This window comes from Corvus moneduloides, chromosome 2, assembly GCF_009650955.1.
Source record: "Corvus moneduloides isolate bCorMon1 chromosome 2, bCorMon1.pri, whole genome shotgun sequence".
In the NCBI taxonomy this organism is placed as follows: Eukaryota; Metazoa; Chordata; class Aves; order Passeriformes; family Corvidae; genus Corvus; species Corvus moneduloides.
This window is the reverse complement of record NC_045477.1, coordinates 103,180,669-103,203,586: the sequence shown is the minus strand read 5'-3', so window position 1 is coordinate 103,203,586 and position 22,918 is coordinate 103,180,669. Positions and strand designations below refer to the sequence as shown.

General features: G+C 38.2%; 1 protein-coding gene across 4 annotated transcripts in view; it reads right to left on the bottom strand.

The window, feature by feature from the left end:
* The window catches only part of TBL1X (transducin beta like 1 X-linked), a 193,012-nt gene that overhangs the window by 126,466 nt on the left and 43,628 nt on the right, over window positions 1-22,918 (bottom strand). For 3 of the 4 annotated variants that reach the window (XM_032100605.1, XM_032100608.1, XM_032100606.1), the window contains exon 2: window positions 11,245-11,317. The exons of the other annotated variant lie outside the window; for it this stretch is intronic. The gene's annotated coding sequence lies outside the window, so the exon portion shown is untranslated. The remainder of the gene's footprint in view (window positions 1-11,244; window positions 11,318-22,918) is intronic. 4 annotated transcript variants of the gene reach the window in all.

Sequence of the window (22,918 nt, the reverse complement as noted above, 5' to 3'; positions counted from 1 at the left end):
GTAAATACCTGTGTGCAGAAATGAAGTACATGCTTTTGGTCACACTGGAAAGCACAGGGAGGTAAGAAATAAAGAGAGTTAGCATAATCTGATTAGCTGTGTAATTAAGATTAAACTGGGAGATCAATGAGGGAAACTATAAGGAGGGTTTTTTCAGCACAGTATGCTGGAGAAAAAATGTGAAATCTGGTGGAAATCTAATGGGATAGAGTAACAGATGGTAGGTGGACACCCAAGGGACATGGAATATACTTAAAGATGATAATGGCTAACAATATGATTAAGAGGACATACAATCTCACAATGCACTGCATGGAACTGAAATGTAAGTACTAAGGCCATAAACCCCTTAATATTGTAGATTAGATTTACATGCTTTTATAGACACAAGACAGATATGAAGAACACTTACAAAAAGTTCTATACAACACAAGTATCTGGGCTATTTAAGGGAACGGCTCTTGTTGCCATCTTGAGAAACTGGCAAATAACTGTCTACAAGTATGATAGAGGACCACAGGACACACATAACAAAAACCAATTGACTCATTTTACAGAAAAGAACAAGTACAAACCACCATCATCTGAGCAACCTGAAGCCTACCTAACATGACTCTACCATCCCGCAAGGACTCTGGGGAGGAGAAAGGTAGATCAAACCCTATCCACTTTTTCAATCACAATTACACCAGCAACTTCCAGCAAAATCTCCCACATAACCCACTGTTGGTACATGTGCAGGAGTAGGGATTGCAGTCTAAACGCTGGACACACAAGCAGGTCAAGATGGCCACTCATGCTCAGGGAATGCTTTCAATTTTCTCTTGCATACCATCAAATTCGCTACAGCAGTCTCATGAAACTATGGTGGTCCCGTGCCTTCTAAATATTTGCCAACAATTAAATAATACCTATAAACAATACAGCCCAGCTGTAGAATTGCTTATTTCTCCACAAAATAAATAAACATTATATATAAAAACTCCAGATATATACAGATAGATGGATACATATGTACATACAACAGTGTTAAATGGAGTAAATGTAAACAAATGATAAAATAATATATAAACCAATGCTGAATTTATTATAACCCAGTTATTTATGTAGATTTATTTTAAAATATGTCTGATTGCATCCATAGCACTGATGAAGACAACAGTAATGCACTAAATATCATTAAACACTTAAACTAAAATTCCTCCTTGATCGTCCCTTCACAACCACTTTAATTTTATTTTGCCACCCCAGGACAAGAATAACCTCATAACCAGAAGGTCAGAAAATTCATACTCTGTTATGAGAGCAAACTAAATAACTTCCAAAAGCAGAGTCCTCTCCCAGGCACAGTCCTGCTTTGCGGACTCCCATCTCCAACTGGCACTAATTTAAATTGGGGGACTGGTAGATTTAGCACTTCAGCTGATATCAATTACTGTTGTGTCACGCAAAGCATTCCCTGAAGTAATCAAGAACTAAGCTGCTTATGGAAGTAGTGTAAAAACTGCACTAGAAATTAAACAGAAGCCAGTACACAGCAGAGACATAACCATCCCCTCTGTAAGAAAAAGAGATTTAAATGGGCAGCTGCATTCTGCATCAGCAGAATTACAGCCATTTCTGTGAATGGTTTTAAGGTGCATAGAGAGGTCACTGTGTTTCATAGATTGGGTTACTGCAAAGCCAACAGATAATAACTACATAAAAGAAGTAACTGGGCACTGGACTGCCTTAAAACAACTGAAGAGAAACAGAACAAGACAGAACTATGCTGACTCTGATGCAGCTTCAGAGCAAGCATCACCCTCTAATTTACTCACAACTAGCTTATGAAAACTTCCCAGTGTTTTTACAACCATATAATCCAAAAAACCAAGCCCCAAAACACAGATTTTATTAATCCTACTGCAGGAAAATGGCAGGAGGTAATGAAAGTGGGCCCAATTAAATGCGACGTAAGGAACCAACGAGAAACACACTCTTCAGAAGCCTAAGTTGTAACAGCTGTCTTGCACTGTTGTGCTTGTGTCTGTTCTTGGGATCCACCCTCAATGGCTTCTGCCCAAGGACAATTTTGTTTTAAGGATGCTTAAAGCAGTGGTTGTCATTTAGGGCAAGCTCACTCAACTGAGGAGACAGCTCAAGTCATTGCAGGCCCCCCCTGCTCTGAAAGGGCAGATATAGATAGGCTTCCTGGCACCTTTCCATCCTACAATTTCCTACCGCTATTACACTGATGATTCAAATCTAATTTTAACAAGCAAGCAAGCCTTCTGCTGTCAGCAACCATTGTTCCAAGACAGAAGGAAAATACTTTAAGCACATTTTCGTGCCTTTCAACATCTGCATTCTTGCGTTGCTTTTGTTCTTGGAGAGGGGCATGGAAAAGGAAAATAAGGGGAGCACTTCCCCAAGATAAGGAGCTAAGATATCAGTGTTGTCACTTTATCATTTCCTAAACAAATTTAATTTTCCCAAACAATACATGGGTGGCAGAAGGGTGTTATTCATTTAATGATTAATGCCTTGAAAATCTAAAAAACTTGCTACCGTAACAAAGCAAGATTCAAACCATATTCCCCCCTAAAAACACATAAAGATAATGTGGGGTTTTTCTTTTCTCAAAAATAGAAAAATATTTTCCACATACTTTGGTGTAATTCAGTCCTACACAGCCACAATACTTATTTTTAAAAATAACTAAATATATGAATCCCTTTACAGCTAAGTTAGTGTGTAAATTAAACTGCTCTACCAGTTCAGACAGAATCTAAAAATTTTCTTAATTATATACTATCACACAAGATGTGACCATTCACCATGTTTCTAAGCATTGGTCTAAGAGATCAGAAAAAGGAAAGTAATTTGAATATTCTTTTACATATTTTTCAGATGGCCTTCAAAAGCCAAGACAACACAGAATAACAAGCTGAGTTATTAGTTGTACAGCAAAAGAAATCATCCCATAAAATGTGCATTATCAGTGAAAAGTTGCAAGGGGTAAGATATTCACTGAACATACTTAGTTCTGAAAATTACTGTAGAAGGGCATAAACTCAGTTCCAATAACCAAGGATAAGATGACAACAAGCACAAAAAAGTCTTCTAGGCAAGGAAAAAACAGCCCAGTTTATCCTGAGTTACAGCACATTCAAGTTAGTTGTATGACACATTCTGATGTTTTTATATCATATGATTTTAATGAATCTACAATAGAAGATTAAATATATATGCAGGTGTCCTAAATAAAACAAATGCTGTACTGTGGTGCTGAAATATGTAAGGTGTTTCCATTATCTAGAATTCATATCATAGAAGGTTATTTATACGTTGGAACAGGAAATATTTAATAGCAGTTAACACCCTAAAAGGTGCAGAAAATGTTACCTGTGCAATACACTGCTATACTCTTGTCTCAATGGCAGTAGTCAGAACATGGGGATCAAGTGTTACAGTCCCCTTAAATAGACATTGTGGAACCTGCCCAAGGTATTTAATTTGATCAAATCAGTGGCATTTGTATTCATTCACATTCAACAAGTTATTAATCTAAAAAAGCTAAGGATTCTTTCATTTTTCTTTTCTCCAAACTCCATTTGTTCTTCTATAAAACTAATGCCATAAATAAAATGTTGCATTTAGACCTGCTATGATACTGCCAGGCAATTTTGCTGCAGATAAAGGTCAAGGAAAAATTTATTAAAAAACAAAATAACATTTTTTTTCCAAACTCCCTATATAAAAGAACAGCGCCAAGCACTTAAATAAACTCTCAACATAGGTCAATCCCTAATGGGCTTGTAAGTAAGCTGTGTGTTTTAAGAGCTAACCTTTGGAGCGGAACTATTTCTTGCACAGCAACTACTGCGTTGCAACCGCCCTCCAGAAATTTGTGACCATCGTCTGAACTAAATAACCTGCATGTATGAAAGCCCAGACCCTAACTGAAGGCCTTAATAAGCACGAATCCAACAAGAAACACAAGTTACCTACTACCTCTACTGGGTTTCCTCGAAAACACAAGTTTTGAAACTCAAACATGCAATTCTTGCATTAAATGTGAAGTTCAAACACTGAAAATCCGTATTTCAGAAATTCATCTGAGCTGGATGTAAAAATTTCAGCTAATTCCTTGTCTCAACTTCAACAGTTTTGCCAACTTTAAAAGGGCTATGAATATCGGGGGAATAAGAAAATCTGTTTCCTGTTTGAATTCTTCTATCTTTTTCTTATTTCTAGTGCATCTTTTTATTTCCATAACAGCCAAACAAAAGAGCCTTCTCATATCATAAATCTTCACATGGTTATTACCAGATGATGGCCAACTCGTAATTTCAGTCTTCTTTTAACAAAACAAATTGGATTTTATATTTTCTACTAGAAAGATTAGCTCCTGCAGAATCACCAAACTATCTCTGCAGTAAATCCAAATTCTTAGAGCTCCTGGTATGAGTCCTGCTCATCCACACTGCACCCCCGGACTAGCTAAATATCATCCATTCCATATGGACAGCAAATACATTTTTTTATTTGTTAGTCTTGCAATCTTAAATGAAAACATTGTATCACTGAATGGGAGACTTACATGCAAGCTGTACAGTATGGCCACAGTGCACCTTCAGGATACATGAATGACAGCTTCTGAAGGAGCTTTAGCTATTATGGGCTTGCACAGATTAAAACAAGAAGATATCACTTTGCTATTCCTCATCACTATCTTTACAACTGAGTAGGGTAACGTGAAATAATGATCAGAGTAAGAGCACAATAAGAAAATAAGAAAACTAACCCTAAGACCTCCTGGAGATCCAAAATAGGGAATCAGGGAAAAAATGCTGATATTTAGTTCAGAAACAGCTCAACGTAGCTTTTTCCAGTGACTACAACTGGAGCCAGTAACTGCTGTATTTGCTTAGGGATTCAGTCAGTATTTTAGGGACAGCATCAGGACAGGCTTCTGCAAAAGTAGGCAAGTACTTCACATGTGTTATTATTATATAGTATTACCAGAGACACAGCCCTGTGCATCTGGCTTCAAAGCAGAGGAAGTACTGCAGCCACTGCCTTCCTTACGGCAGGTGTGCACACAAACCAGTAGGCTATTTTGGATGGATGCTTAACACTGACTTGATAGATTAGAAGTTGCAGACACAAGGTCTTGGGATTTAATGCAATGAAAAGCAAAAATAGAAATACAAATGGAAAGCAAGATGTGGCTTGGGAAAATGCAAGATAAAACATGTTTGGTATGAAAAAATTCAGATCAGTAATAAGGAAGGTAGGGAAGGAAGGGAGAGAGTGCACTGAGACATAAATGAAGGAGGTAGTATGGGCAGTCAATCTAGAGAGTAGAATTTTTAAAAAGAAAAGCATCAGGAATCATGCTAACATAAAAAATATATTCTCTACAGATTTAGGAGAACCTGGACTCCTGAATTTCCTGATTAAATTATGGTGGGTTTCTCAAAAGCAGAAAGGTGAAGAACTGACATTTGAGTAAAGAAAGAGATATATTTTTTACAGGTGAAAAATGGTAAAGTGGGGCAAAGAGATAGTGGGGTAACAGTTTGCAAATATCTAAAGGAAGAGCATGCATAGCAGAAAAAAGATTATATTTTCTAACAGCTACGGAAAGTCAAGGAGTACATGGAAAGTGGGCGGGGGGGGGGTTGGTGGTTTGTTTTTGCTGGGGTTTTTTACATAACAAATATTGAGGGACTAGAAGGAAAGGCTTTTCGGAGGGGAACAACTGTTGCCCTGTAAAAAACTGCCAGAGGGATACTGCAAAGCTACTGCTGGACTAAGTAATGGAAAATGCACTGATGGGAACAGTCCTGTATCAGAAGGAGGAATGCCTTGGATACTATAAAAGACCACTTCCCAGTCTGCTTATCTGTACACTAAGCAAACAACTAAGATATATTACCTGAAAATTTGTGCTCCCTTTTTAATACAACAGTAATGTACTTTATTACTGATTTTAACAGGCTTTAATAGGAGGAAGCATACATTCAATTATTTTATTACATGCTTTGAATATAAATGGTGAGCATCTGCACTCTAGTTTACTCCTTCCATCCTCACGCTCTCATAAAAACAGCACTGGCACATTTTAGAATTCAGAGCAGCCTTCCCCAACCCAGCCGCTTTCTTGGCTGGTTTGCTGGGATCTATATATCCAATCTAATTATTTTGACTCCCATTTCCAACCCTATCAGTGGTGCAGTGGTGCAAGAAATCAAAATGCCAGTCTCCTGAATGTGTTAGAACCTAAAAGCTAACAGCTACTCATTTGCAGAGGCATCACTGCATGGCCCAAAGCCCCTGTCACCAGGCAATTTACGTTCAGTGTTCTGGATGTGACTCAAGAGGGGTTTCCCAGCGTACCAATACAGAGCATTTCATATAACATTTCAGATATGCTACAGGTTGTTGCATCATCTTATTTTGTCACAGCATAACTGACTAACAAAAAAACCCCCGGCAACGCTTTGTTCAAATTTTGTCTCTTTTTAAAGACTCGAGTCCTTCTTCTTTGTTATTTTTTCCCTTTGTTTTCTTAAAAGGCAAAAAATAGGATCATACAAGCTTATCTTCCCTTAAGTGATCAGAAGAGAGAGTCGGCAATTATTCTGCCAAAACACCTACTACCCTCTCAAATCAGGGGGATCATATGTTGCTCAGTAGCTGAATTTCCCTGTGGGTCTTTTCTCTGCCTATAAGCTGTCCCCCTCTTGAACTACAATCTTACTTAGATTACTAATGCTCAGCACCACCAAAAATATTCCCATTCATTTCTCCAGCTTTTACAAACATGATACTGTGATTTGTGTTTAAATATAAGCGTCACCGTTTTACTTTTTATTATGAATATCATATGTTTGGCAAGCTAACCTTCCTTATGATGATGAATGCTGCAGCAAACAATTTGCTGTATCTTTAAAGAAATGGCCAATTCAATTACATTATGCCAGAAGCCTTCAAATCCCTCTCTGCCAAATGTCTTTGCTATATCCTGCCACAGACAGCCCATTTGTATTCCAGCACAGTAGGACACTTGTTTTGTTGAAGCACACAGCTCTACTTAGGTACTATCAACAGAGCAGTATTTCAGTTCTCCAGCTCTGTGCTCCTTCCACCCCCTCCACCCTCGGTTATCAGGATTTTCAATTTTACTGACCAAACGTGTATGCATTACTAATTATGTGCATGAAATGCAGTAGTTATCGACTGCTACAACAAAATACATTAGTGACCAATTACAGGAGTTCTTGGCAGCAATGGTTATCATTTTAGTGGATTTAATCATTGCACTTAAAGTGAAGCTTGAGATTCCCTTTGAGATTACACCACTAATTGCTTCTGTTTTGCCAGTTACTGCATGAGCTGTTTGCAAAAAGGATCACTAAAGATGCTTTCTAAATATGGGAAAGCAGCAAACAGATGAAGCCTCCTGTAATGAGTGTCCCCCTGCCCAGTTAAACCACAGTGTCAATTTATTCATACCACAATGCCCCTCTCTGATCCATATCCCCCTGCCACCCCCTCTTTCCCTCTCATTTCTTGTTATTTGGGCAGGCAGCAGCAATACAGCTGCACTGCTGTTCATGTGAACCGTGCCACACACCATTATTTATTTACATAGATAGTGAGAATATTACACTGCAAAAATAAAAAAATGTTGTCCCCTCTCTTCTGTGTTTGCAGAGAGGATACCAGCTATTATTATGATTATGACAGAATGTTTAAATGGTCTTAGACCTTAAAAAAAAAAAAAAAGAAAAAAACCCCAACCTAGGCCAAGTGCATGATTTATTACAAGTACAATACCACCCTAATAGGCTTCCACTCTCCAGGAATCCCTAAAAACAAGCACTCCCCCTCCCAAGGAATTTGTAATATAACATATTGTTCTTTAAAAACCCACATCTACTTCCAGATCGTCAGTAGTGATGAATTATCTGGTTTACAGCCTTATAAAGCAGAAGTGTCTATATATTTTAGTGCTGAGGCCAACCACAGGACTTTGGTACCTTTCAAATGTAGTGATATACAACTTTCCAAACACCAATGAAAGGCTTCAGGTGAAACAAAGAGATATAATTTCATCAAGATTTTAAAATCTGATCAAAAGAAGTAGTCTTTCAAAGAAAAAGAGAATGGGGAAGGATTACAACTACATTTTTGTTAGCTGAGAACAAGCTATTTAAATGAATAAAATTGTTCAAATAAATTTGTTTGGCTCCTTCTCATTAAAAATTTCAGCTACTAAAGCTTTCCATTATTCAAACACCACTTTGTGAACAACAAAGAAACACTCTCAAAAATATAAAAAACCCCCAATGATCCTCAACAAAAATTTTCTCATGGGATTAAAAATCCTCCTGTATTTATCTCAATAAACATCAACATTTTTAGGATTTCAATAGATGCTAGGTTGATAAAACTTTAATTAGAAACTTAACTGATCTCTGCAAGAGAGATACTGTAGAGAAAGAGTTTTAAATCCCCTACACTATAAACAGCAGAGCATATGACATCTTTAAAAGCTGTCAGAAACCATACACTGTAATTTACAAAAATAAGAACAATCTTTGTGAAATTAACTGTTAAAAGAACTTGAAGAGCTTCATCCTACAGTATCAACAGGCTACAGCAACAGTACCAGTTGGCTTCACTTCAGCCTCCAAACACAGTATGGACTAATACCTAGCAATCCCTGGAAAAGAACAAAATGCAGCAGGAGGAGGGTTATATCACAGATACATTTCTCTTGCTTCACGCCCAGATACAGATTTGCACAAAACCCGTTGATCTTTCCAGAACAGCAGGCACAAGAACTGCTACACACAGGATGCTCTCTCCAAACCAAGGCCAGTTCATTTTCATGCTTAACAGAGAAAATCTTGCCCCAGGGCACACAATTTCAAGTCTGAATGAGAAAATCTGTAGGTGATGCGGTAACTACAGTAACTGTAGTTTATATAATAAACTACAGTTTATTTATAAATATTATATTTATAAATATAAATATAATACAATAATAAACAGGGTAAAACACCTAGAGATCAATCCTATATTCATGAAGGAACAGACTACACAATTTAATTGGATTATCCCCATTTCTTAGTTCACTAGTTCTTGACTTCTACCTTATTAGACAACAATTAAGGATGATTTTCAGGTACAAAGTAACATAACACTGACACCGTATCTTTGTCAAGGCACGGCATCTTTGTCACTAAACCTACAAGTCCTCCAGTCCAGCAGAACGACTGCCTTTCTTTTGTATGGGCAAGCTCCTGTCTCACGTACACAGGCACAAAATCTAAATCATAATTCCAAGAAGATTGCAATTGTACGTGGAATTTCTAGTGCTGCCTTTCAAATGAGGAAACAGGAACAAAGCAGGAGAAGAAAATATTCCCAAAATGAACAGCTGAGCTTATGTAGCACCCAAAATACTAAAGGTTGGGAAATAGCCGCCTTTCATCACTGTCAAAAGCAGTAGACTAAAATATGCAGAGTAGGACTGATAACACAGGAAATAAATGAAAACATTTGCTGCATGTTAGTATAGAAGTTAAAAGAAACAAGGCAAAAACCTCTCTCAAAGGTCCCTGCTGGATTTAAAACAGAGCTCTTGAGCCAACTGTGATTTCAAAACATGCCACTATCATTTAAGAACACCGAACTTCTCTTCTTTAATAAACCTTACACCTGTTCACTAGTCCAGAGACCTAATTCCTAAAATCATACACAGCGAGTGCAAGACAAGGAACCAGAACTTTAATGAGGACTGCTAATGCACAGGAAAGCAGCCAGTTACTTATAATACAGTCTCAGGCATTATTTGTAAAGAATGATAATGCTAAATGCTGCCATGATGTATTTCTGAGAGAATTAAAAGTCTTAGGTGTGTATAGCTCACAAAGCCTGGCATATTTTTAAGTTATATATTTAATTCTCTTTAATATTGAAAGCAATGAGAGACATTTTTGTCTACTACTCTATTGCAAAGATAAACACAGTAAATAATCTAGCAAAATTAAATTCATTTTTTTGTGCGGTGATGTGATGGATATCAATTTATAAGTTCATGCATTAAGTACAAGAATATGAATAAGCCATGGCACAGATTTGGAATAAACACCATTGGTAACAAGTTTAGACCAGATTAAATTGAGAGACTTTCACCTGGTAAGTATTGTTTTCAAAATTTAATGTAGATACCAGTAAGGCTATAGTAAAGATAGTAAAGCTTTCTAAAACCAAAGATAATTCTTTTAGCATGAGAAATGCCACCAGGAAGAAAGGCTCCAGCTCTAGCAATTGTTTCAGAAAACTCAATTAACTTGTCCATTTTTAAAAATATGTTACCAGTAGAAAGAAGTTTAGTGCTATAAAAAATGTATCTGCTTATTAATATTACATACATTTCATATATGAATATGTATGACTAAAAAATGCATTAAATAATAAGTAATGCATCAACATACCTTTTCAACATGTAAAATAACTTTTTGCAATGAGAATAATGCTTGGATTGCCAGGAAAGAAAGCTATGTGAATAAATGGAAAATAGTCTTCCTGCCTTCTCAGAAAACTGTGCAGGCTGGGTTTGGGACTGGGGGCCTCCAGATGCCAAGGAATGTCTACCACATGCCCCATCCAAGCTGATTGAGAAAAGCTGTCCCTGTCCTGTTTTAGTGGAAGCAAACCCAACCAAGACAATGGTTTTTGTCTCAAAAAAAACCACCCTCATGAAATGAGCATTTATCCTTTCCAAGACAACCTTCCAAGAGGGTCATCTTCTCAGCCTTCACCCTCTGATGATCTCATATTTAACCTGGCCTGACCTTCAGTTCTGCTGAGTCTCTGTGCCTTACTATGGTTACAAACCAGCAACATCAAGTTAAGCTTTAAGAAACTCAGAAATTATTCTAAAGATAAATAACTGAAAAGGCAAAACATGAAAATACCAAGAAATCCTACTTATAAGCTATGTTTCATTCTATGGAGAGAGACTTCCAGGGTAGCAGTAAGAAGAAAACCTACCAAAAAGCACTGAAGGCTCTATACCACATTCCCTCCCTGTAGGTACCACTACTACTTCTGGTCTTTGTCAATTCAAAAGCCAAAGTATTGTCTCAAGTTACAACTGCAACTAGGCATGGAGGTGCTTACAATTATTTCACAGTTTTAACATTTTGTAAAGCTGATTTCCACTAAGCATGCACTTACTCAGGTGCAAGAACAGTCAAGGTCCCCAGTTTCCCCCAGATTTTCCCTTCAGGCCAGTTTTATCCTTGGGTACCTGCGCACAATAAAAAATACAAAGAAAAAATAATTTACATTACTTCTCATAGTTCATGTCTTGATTATATCAACTTTCATGGCCCCAATTTAAAAACTCAGATCGCCAGCTTTTCTCACAGGATTATTTCCCAGCAATGTGGTTAACCAGAAGCAAACTCAAAGCTGTTTTCCCCATGTAAAAAACTGGGTCTTATTTGACCATTATATTTTTTTTTTTTTTCCTTTTTAGATTTACCATGACCCTCAATTAAAGTTTTTTCTGTAAGAAAACTCATGTAAATTCAACCTAATAGAAGGTGGGACTGCATGATTTAGGTATATTTCATCACTTGTTTTCAGGAGTACCAACAGAGAGCACACAGTTAAGCCTTTGTTAGCCACATATCTAGGCTGTTAACATGTGACAAGCAAATCCTACATACTCAATTACTGCTTTAGAAACTGAAAGAAGGTTCGTGTACAGGTGCACTGTCACTTTGTTAGGGAGCTCAAAAAATAGAGTTGTTCTTTCTCCTGGCACTAGTATGAATTAAAGAAACATTTTCAAAAGGTGCCATTCAACCATATGGAATCAATTTTTGCAGACATATGGAGCTCCAATTAAATAAGTGTGGCTTTTGCTGACACAAAAGTCCACCTGCACATATTCAAATTTTCCAGAATTAGACCATCTAATTTAGAGCAGCTCATCTAACAGTAACAGAGTAGAAAAGCAATGTATTTGATATGACACAACCTCTGTAACCAGTCTCCTTAAATAGCAATTTCAGCCTTACTTTTGACCATGGTCAGGATATAATCAGATAAGATTGAATTAGCTCCCCTAAAATACAGCGCCCAATTACATCAGATCAAAAGAAAATAATTTTTCTTCTTCTCCATCATGCAAGTAAATATATAATTAGAAAATTAGGCAAGGTGCAATTTTTCAAAGAAGACTTCACCAGAAGTCAACGGAAATTAAAAAACTGACTGTAACCACGCTTCCTAGATTTTACAGGTTTTTTGCACATATTTTCCCAGAATAAATGTATAGAAAAGCCTCCCTTTGAAAGAAAAAGAAGTCAACAGGCTATATACAAACATCAACATCCTACACAAGCCTAAAATCTTAATACAAGATAGGCATCCAATGACGTGGAAACTAACAAATTTTTAAGGTAAGCTCCTCAGAAGTTTTTTTTTTCTTTTTTTTTTAAGGATTTGCAGTAAATTGGGCACCCTTGTTTAAGTCTAGTTTGACTGACTTTCTATTAGGTGACAATGCGCAATTTTTTTTCCACAGACCCCAACCTCTTTCAGTGAACATAGTAGCTAGAAAGGAGTAGTGAAAGTCTGCCCAGCGGCTGCATTCCATATGGTCACAGCACAGCTCTACACATTGTCTGTTCCAGGTTATCCTGCCCTGTTCCACAACAGCACTCTGAGGACAGAAATGCCAGTTCTTGGACAGAGCTCCTCTTTGGTCCTGTCAGGTAACAACAGACCACACTACAGCCCCCTGCGAGGGGCATCATATGATCCCGGAGACAAGAAAGAAACTTCTGAATCAGGACCATTACAAACTTCAGTGTTCAACCAGGTTCTTAAAACTAATTTTTCAGAGTATTTAGCTTTCTATAATACCTTAAACTGGAGAAGCCATATCCATCTAGTTGCCTAATTAAGGTGACACATCTTCCCTCACTTGTGCACTGCTCCATTCACTATCTGTCTTAGGGTTTCTACAAAAAATAATAGCATGTTTTCAGAGACTTGTCCTACTTTGCTGCAGTCTTCATAAACATATGTTCCACTTGGAAAGACCATACAATTCTGAGATCATAGATTTTAAAACTGTATCATAATGCAAATGCCCAGGGGAGGTCAGTTAACATATTTTAGACAACCTTAATTCTTCACCTTCCCAGCTTTGCAGCACTTGATCTTTGTAACTTTTTACTCAAGGCAGCTTTCTGAGCTTGGTTTAATTTTTAAGACAGTAGCCCTTGGAACGGAGAAGCTCCATCTTGCTCAATACAGGCACTCAGTCTCCCTCAAAACTTGGCCACTTCTCATCCAAGTTTTATTATTGCCAGTCCTGTGGACACGTGCCACTGCCCCCATTCACTCTTGTCTTTAGGCTCAGTTTCCTATTTGTGATCCCAGTTCTGCCTCCCTGCCCCTTTTTCAGTGATTACTTCATTCTCAACAACTTCATTATACGACCTATTGCTCCCACCCAGCAACCAGAGTCCTGTTAGCTTCCAGCTCTCCTATACTAGCATTCCTTTTAATCTCTCAGCTTTCTGCACCCTTCACAGATCTGTTGGGTTTTCCATACCGCTTTTCATCTTCAAATGTTTTTCCCACTTCTTTACTCCCCCACTCACTTCCCGTGCTTGGCTCTTGCCCTGGCAATTTCCAAATTTCTTCTCAACAACTAACTCCATGTGTTGTCCTGGTTTCTACACAGCTTTTGTGATTAGCATGCCATAGCCATGGCTGCTACGCTTTGTGCTGAACTCACGTCTAATGATGGGTGTTAAAGAGATCTGTACAAGGGCTAATGAGCAGGAACACTTAATTTCAGGATCCCAGAAGAACTGGGGCAGAAGAAAAGCCAAACCAGCAGTGCAGAAGTAGAATTTTAGGCATTTAAATACCTGACTACAGACACCTATATATTTAGATGTCAAGGCAGCTGTATGAAGGCTTTGGGGACTGCAGCTACTTCTGTTTTGATGTTAGATTAACACCATCCACTCTTTTAAATTTAAAACCACAAAATTTTACAAGGAACCAAAATAAAGTTACTTAGAGTCTAAATCTCAACCTAAACTCAATCTACATCCCAGTTAACAGCAAATTACTAATACTTTTTTAAACCATTTTTTCTGAAGACGAAACAGCCCTTGATTCAGTCAAATATATTAAGTACTGTGGGGGAGGGAAGAAGGGTTTTTAATTAAATTGGCACTGTTTACCAAGGATAAGTGTTCTTATCTTTGTTCTACATATCTTTGTCTGATATGACACAACCTCTGTAACCAGTCTCCTTAAATAGCAATTTCAGCCTTACTTTTGACCATGGTCAGGATATAATCAGATTGTAGCATACTTTCATCTATTTTTGCCAGAAAGTACGAGCTAACCAAAGACATCTTCCTATCCTGTCTCAAACTTCTTTGCCTTTGGTGTGTTAGGTGGGTTAAGAGCGCTTAGGCTGAATTTAGGGTGATTTTATAAAATCACAGAATCACAGAATACCAGCTTGGAAGCGACCTCATGAATCATCTGGTCCAACCTTCCATGGCAAAAACACAGTCTAGGTAAGCTGGCCCAGCACACTGTCCAGCCACATCTTGAAACAGTCCAATGCTGAGGAATCCACAACGTCCCTGGGGATATTATTCCAATGGCTGATTGTTCCCCCTACCCCTCATCTTTTCCATGGGACTCCTTGCAAAAAGGGAGTCTCCAACATCTTTGCAGCCTCCCTTCAAAGACTGGAACATGATGATAAGGTTTCCCCTAAGCCTTCTTTTCACGAGGCTGAACAAACTCCATTCTCTCAGCCTTTCCTCACATGGCAGGTTCCCAGACCTTTGATCATCTTTGCAGCCGTTCTCTGGACCCTCTCCAGCCTGTCCACACATTTTTGCACACCAGGGACCAAAACTGAACACAGCACTCCAGGTCTGGCCTGGCAAGCACTGAGTGGGACAATGACTTTTTTTTCTGTTGATGATACCCTTGTTGATGTAGCCCAGCATCCTGCTGGCTTTCCTTGCCACAGCAGCACATTGTTCTTCCATACTGAACTTGCTGTCCACCAGAATGCCCACATCCCTTTCCATAGAGCTGCTTCTCAGGTGGGAAGAGCCCAGCCTGTGCTGCACTCCTGGATTACGGACAGATCCCTCCGATGTTACTGCTGTATTACTGCTACTGTGGCCATTTAGTAAGAGCATACTTTACTTAATGAGTACAGATGAATGATTCGTCCAATATTGACTCTAAAAAGAAAAAATAACTCCCTGATTTAACCACAAAAATCCAATAGAATGGTTACTTTTTTATATTCAAATAGCAAATTATTGAAAATATTTAGGTACACTACAACACCACAACCTTTCAACAACCTTTTTGTGAGTCCAACATATAAAAATTAAGTATAAATGCAATATCACTAATGAACACAGTATTTACAAATAAATCACTCATTCCTCTGTTGAGCCACACTGAGTTAAGTACACTTTAATGCTGAAAGTGGTATCTAATTATCTTTATTTGATCCCAAATGCAACAGGGAAATAAAAATGTTCGAAATACTTGGATCTTGCTGATAAGCACTCAACATTGAAAGGTATGTGTTATGATAATGTAAGATGGCATTTATTCATATTTCTTCTGAAGAGGTCTCAAACAGTCACATGAATATATTTAATTCATACAACTTCTTGTTCTTCCACTTCTTGTATTTCCTGATGGTGTTGAAGGCAGAAAGAGATTTAGTTATCCTGACTCCCATCCCCAGGATTGCCTTACCCAGGAAATTCATCACTGTCACTTCCCATGGAGAAAGGAGGACAGTCAATATGAATCATGCTCTGGGAACTAGGCTTCAAAACCTAACTAATGCGATGACTACAACTCATGCAGAAGCCAATTATCACTTGTGATCCAAGGCATTTCTCAAAAGTTGGCACTCTGAGGTCTCCTATTAATCAGTATATTCACATGGGTTTGCTAGCTAGGATAACAGGAAATTAATAACATAGCTATTAGTAGTGGATTGATTCTGAATTGAATAAAAACCAAAAAACCCCAACACATATACACATGAAACCCCCCAAAATACAAAAAAACCCACTGGTAAACTGATCAAAAAGCCATAAAATGACTGTAAGTATTTGTCTCCTTTTATTTTAGGAAATCTTTGTACTCTGTTTTTTTTCCCTTCCCCACAAGTTCCTGGCACCCCTTGTACCACAAGGTTTATATTCTAGTTTTCATCACCAGCAACATGAAAAAGACACTTACTTCACCCACACGTATGTCCTTGCCAGAAAGGTCAAGAGAATAATTTACAAATGAAGGTCCATCATTTTCCCCCCAAAATCACAAGTATGAAGACAAGAATCAACCCTTTCCCTGCTTTGTCACAATAAAAAGTGCCTGTGCCTCCCCAAAGCCTGCAAGATGGAAGGAAAATAATGATTCTTACCATCCAATAGTTTCCTGACATGGAAAATTTACCAGAGTAATGGTGACAGAATCATACAATGAATTATTTTAAATCTTCCATGGAAGGGTCTGGTGGGGAAGGTTTGGCAATAAAAAGTTTTTTGCTTAACAACCTTCATCCAAAAGAATTCCAACTCATGTCAAAACATCTCTCTTACTAGAACAAGGGGATTTTAGCATCATCACTATAGTTGTTGTAGTCTGGCTGGTGCTAGTTAATGCGGTCACACAGGTAAGTCCTGGGACATTCCAGCAAACAAGTGATCTGGGATTATAGTTTATAGAGCCTAAAGCCAATATAGTTAACACTTCTTTGATTCTTGAGTTTCGCACTTCAGAGAGCTGAGGGAGAGAGGAGGCGCTGATACTTTCAGGAACCACTAATTACAGGAATTCACCATGAAGGGCATTGCTAGAAAGTAACAGAGATGTTTAAATATAAACAGTGCAGTTGCTGTCACACAATTGTCCATGAAAGGCTTCAGTCCATTTCTCCACCCAGACTGATGATCTGTTAGGTGTTGAACAGGAAAGAAATTTAGACAGCATAAGTCCCTTCCACTAAAACATAATCCCTAGTACATTTTTTTGTGTTTGATTTCAAAGTAAATTATAAATCAGATCCATTTTAACAGTTTAATATAAATGTTATGGCCAGAATTTTTAGAAGATTTGTTATTACATTTAATAAGCCAAGTAAAAGTAAAGTCTTCTGTACTCAATTCATTTTTGAAACAGAATACATCCTGAATGGGAGCTACTGCCTTTTTATGGTAAAAAATAAAAGTGACATTCAACTGGCCTCAATTACAACATTCATGATCTACTCAAAGTTACCTGTCACCTTTTGAAATATGTGTAAAACCACATGGCAAGTTACTGGCAGAAACAGGAACAGTACTTAACTAGTACTCTTAACTAGTTCTCTTCCTTGAGAGTGCACCACTGCCTAACAAGGTATTTTACAAATATCCAGGTTTTCATTACAGCCATTCCCTAGAACTTTTTTTTTTTTTTTAAATGACAATAGTCACCTAAAGCATAAAGCCTTTTTCACAGCCAACTGAATGTTTGGTGGTACAATATGGCCTCAGCCTATCAACACCAGGAAGTTATAGCTTACTTTTTAATCTGGCCCTCCAATTAAACACTTGAAAGAAACTTTCTCTTTAAATCCTGTCTGGAATAAAATCTAGAAAGCTGTAGCCCATCCTTTATCAGCCGCTTTTTCACTTACTAATTTAAGAACAACACTTCCTCCTATTGCACACTTACCAGGAAGCAGCTATGCCATGAATATGTTATACACACTATGCCCCTCTCAGGTTGCACAGCTTTCTGAAAAAACAAGATAACCTAAAGGAAGCACTTCTTTTTATCATCCTCTGCCTTCCTGCCCACATTCTGGTTACTGAATTCAATACCAAAGGTAGAGCTTTTGAAAGAATTTCACATCTCATTTTGCTTCTGTAGTTCCCCCCCTGGGGGAGGAAGGTCTGACTGAGGTCACTGATGATATGCTGATTTCCCTGAAGTCTACTTTCTCACAGAAACACCAAAAATGCAAAGGCAGAGTGATAACCGAACTGCAAGACATCACTTACTGAGAGCAATTCTTCTGGGCTACAGGAGATGACAAATGACTGAGAAACTTCTCTGCACCAAACAGTAAAGTTTGAATAGCAGAAAGAACGCTACACCTCCTCTGGATCACCAACCCAGCATTTCACTGTGCCTCAGCACAGTTCAGAGACACGGGATGATTCTTTCAGGATGAACGTGCAACTGCAGGCAACTACACGATGAATGTTCAGTTCTGCAGTTTCCATTGTATATCTGCTCCATGTGTCCTAAACCCCACAAAATGCTTCTCAATACCATACAAAAGGCAAAATAGCTATAGGAAAGGCTGTAATTATACTACAGCTTTACTACTGGCTATTTTCTATGTCTTTTGCAATTGCTGCATGTTTTTAATAATTGCTAAGTAGTAACTTCTCCTAAATGATCACAGTTAAGTGGAGCGTGTTTAACACAACAAAAAGGAATATCTATTGTATGTTCTCTTTCCTGAGGGGACCCATTCATTCCTGACCCCAGATCTAGTAATTGGTTCCATGATGAATGTTAGAAGGTGGGGCCTAGAACAGGGGACAAGTAAAATTAAATTGTTATTAAAGGGTTTGGGAGAAGAGCAAAAAAGCATGCTTGTGTTATCCACTAGCAACCACTGGAAATACTGAAGCATGTTGTTAGTGCCAAATAAATATAATCAAAACAAGCAGTTTCAGTCTCCCTTCAGATCCCTTGGAGACCTCTATACTTCAAATCCAAAGACTCATCTCATAACTTAACTTTCTACTGTCGTTCCAGAATAAATCTCCTGTGCAGCTTATTAAACTGTCTTTGCACCTGCTCCAATTTAAGTTCACCTTTCTGTTCACTGCAAAGGAAGATCATCGGACACAATATTCCAGATGAGGTCTCAGGAAGGCTTTACAAAATGCTATTACCATTTCTCTCTCTCTCTACAAAAATACCATGTCTAATGCATCGCAGAAGCACATTAGACTCTTTCACAGCAGCATCATACTGGTGGCTTAGAGCCATCTTAGTGGCATTATCACAACACTTTCCCTAATTCAGACTGCTACAACCATTAGAGTCATCTACACAACCTCCTATGATGCTAACAGATGTTCTTCTCATTTTAGATATTTGCATATTGAGATAAAGATAAGTGTGACCTGTCTGAGACGGGCACTGAGGGCTTGCAGAGCTGAATTAGCAACTGAGACTTTCAGATTATTAATAGTAAATATACACCTCTGAACTCCAGCAGCAAGCAGATGAACTACACAGTGCACAGTAACAAATACTCCTGACACTCCACACCAAATGCCTGTGCCTGCACTCAAGTCATTTCTAAATGGATGGTTCTAGATGGCCACTTGTCTACCATGTAATTACATCAGCCTGCTGAGGGACCACACAGAAGATACCCAGAAAGGCCAAACCTCCACCCACTTTGTCTCCATGTCCTCAGCCAGCACTGAAAGTGCCTTTTTGTGGCAATTCCATCCAGACAAGTTGCTAGGTGCTAGGCCACCTCCTCTCATGCACACTTGCTCTTAACTGCCAGAGCAAAAGGTGCTCAGTGATAACCACTTCTACAGAAGCTCACATCAACACTGATATATTCTCCCGGAAAATGTTTTCAGGATTCTGAGTTTATAATTTGAACGCTCTTTTTGTTCAAAAATTTAGATCATACTGGAAGTGATATTCTCCTGGTTTCACAAGAAAAAGGCACAAAACATCTAAAAATGCAGGATCACAAATTCAAAGAATCATGATGGACAAAGGGGCTGACTGGTACCAAACAGCTTGGTGGTTCCTACACAGGTCAGTACGTTGTAGCTACTCACATCATAGCGTTAGTTTCATTATTACAAATAGTCCTAACAAAAATCTGTCTTTGTGGAAAGTTTGCTCAAAACATGAACATTATTAGAACTAGACAAAACAAGAACTACTTTCCCTTAATGCTCAGGATCTCTTAATTGCCAAGAAATGCCATGAATGTTTTGCAGTTGCATTCCAAAAAGTACTTTTTCTACCAAGCAACTAGCAGAGCCAGAACTGTCCTGTGAGCTAAGGACATGGGAGTTTTTTTCTATAAATAAAGTAAGCATTCTAGTCAAGCAGAACACTATCTTCTCAGAAAATAAATATCCTAGCTACACTTGAACTTGGTTTCTCTTTTTTACTCATTATCACATATATACCTTAACCTTTTCCTGTTTAGATCCAACTTCACAGATTAACCCACTACTGGTACTGGAAAAAGCTCACAAATAGCTAAGGCAGACAGGATAACTTCTGCTAATAGCCCATGGTGTATAATTCAATGTTCATAAAATGAAATACTGCAGCTGTGCAAAGCCTCAAGCACTACCTTAGAGAAATGGTAGACAACTCACTACATCACTTCCACAGATAAAATAAGTATTTATATTTTCAGAGCACTTTCATGCATCACTAAAGGAAGATATGGACCAGAAACAACTGAATTGGCATGACCCAGCACGTTACTGCTGGCCAGCTGAGCTGAGTCAGATATAGGAAGAGGTAGATACTCTTCACAGCTATCTCACTGCCCAGCAGTGGGATGGAAAACCTGTCCATGCTGGCTTAAGTGTAGGTCTTTTACTTTACAATGGAAGGGATAAAAATCCATCCTACAGCCAGTTCTCCCAAGGCTGATGATGACCCATCTCATACAAAGCTACAGTACCACTCAGCATTTTGTTAAACTGCAGTAGTGTAATTTGTCCCAGCTTGCAAAGATGGTTTTCTGTTCTCTGTGCTCATTAGCAAGATGGGAATGTATCAATCTGGCCCTTTGGTCTTTGATGATGGAAAACATTATGCTTCCCTGAAACTGCAGATAAATATCAGGCACAATTCTGGTCAGGTTCCTGGTCTGTGACATCTGGAATATAAAACACACATACTTTTGACTGAGTGCATGCTTGGCTTACACTGACAAAAAGTAAGGAACCTGAAAACCAGGACAATTATTTCCTGGTGTTTGCAGTTGGGATCTATGTACATTATAATTTTATATCAAAATTTCAGTGTCCACACAACAGAAATGTACTTTTTACTTCTAATATGGAATCTTCATGCAGAAAACTAGCAGAATATCCAGAAGAATTCAAAATTTACTTCTATTTGAATACAAATGTATGTACCTCTTATAAAGTCTCACCAGTAGAATTCACTCATATTCCTAGCTGGAAAATACATTTGTCAAGATATATTTGCAAATAAGGCATATGGTTTGCATGTATACAAACAGATACTGAAATCTTTATGTATACGTACAAAAAAGAAGCACTGCAGTTTGCAAGTAAAAATGAGCAGGCAGTGTTTCAAACTGACACTGTGATATGGTGTTATCAGGAAGGACAAGAATCACAGTGATTTACAGTAAACTACCCTTACTGGCCAGGGATGATACACAGTTATGAGACTAAATTAAGGAAGTGTGCACTGCTGCCTTACGGTGCTTGATCTTTTAATTAATGTCTCAAGAATACTGAATTGTCTGTATCTGAGCAGTGTTTTTGATGTTAGCATGAAAGAAAGAGGTTTTTCAAACCACAACACACTTGGACAAATTCTCATCAATACTTCCATTTCTAGTCACTAGGTCCCACTCATTCCTTCTGACTAACCTTGCAACTTTACTTTTTAATTTTTATATCGAAACTATCAGAGCAAGAGAAAAATAAAGCATAAGCCCAACACAGAGCTTATGTCTACGTTAACAAGCCTAATGCTCTTCAAGTTCAGGGAATCTAATCTCCTAAATGTGTCATTATCTACAGCACACTCATTTCTAATACTGAAGAGTATCTTATGATTGAATGTATTTTGTGAACGCAATGTGCATATATATGTATAATATGAAAGTATACATCTGACACAGGATAAGGTCTCAGCATATGCACATGTCAGGTGGAATAATAACCTGCAAACCAGAAACAATACAGTGTTGTTAATGGCCATAGAAAGGAAGAAAGAAACTACAGGACGAGCATTCAAAAATTTTATGAGTGGTATTTTACCAGGTTTGCTAAGGGCATGACTTCAGTAATGCTTTTGGTTTGAGTTTCCTAACTTTGACAAATTTACAGTAAACTTAAATTTATTCAGAAGATCAAAAGCAAAACACACAAGACCAAAATTACTTCCTTCAGTTTACTTGCTTGTATTTTACATCAAAGCAGCAGCAGAGCAATTAAGATTTCCAAATACTACTCATTCCACAAAGAGACACTGAAGTCCTCCATACAGAGTAACCAGCTGGCCACTTAAGACACTGAGCAGTGGACTATAAACTAGATCTCCCCTTATTTTTAGGATATTCCTGACATCCTAGTGGAATTATTCGGTGTTATCAAGTAAATTAATCACAGAATGGGTAAGGTTAGAAGGGACCACTGGTAGGGACATCTGGTCCAACAGGATTGTGTCCAGATGGTTCTTGAATATCTCCTGTGAGAGAGACTCCACAAGCTCTCTGGCCAACGTTTCAGTGTGCGGTCACTCACACAGTAAAGAAGCTCTTTCTAATATTCAGGTGGAACTTCCTGCGCCTCAGTTTCTGCCCATTGCCTCTTGTTCTACTGCTTGGCACCACAGAGCAGAGCCTGCCTCTGTCCTCTTGACACCCTCCCTGCAGATATAGATAGACATTGATGAGGTCCCCTGTCAATTGCCTCTCCTCGAGGCCGAATAGGCCCAACTCTCTCAGGTTTTCCTCATAAGAGAGATGCTCCAGTCCCTTAATCATTTTTGT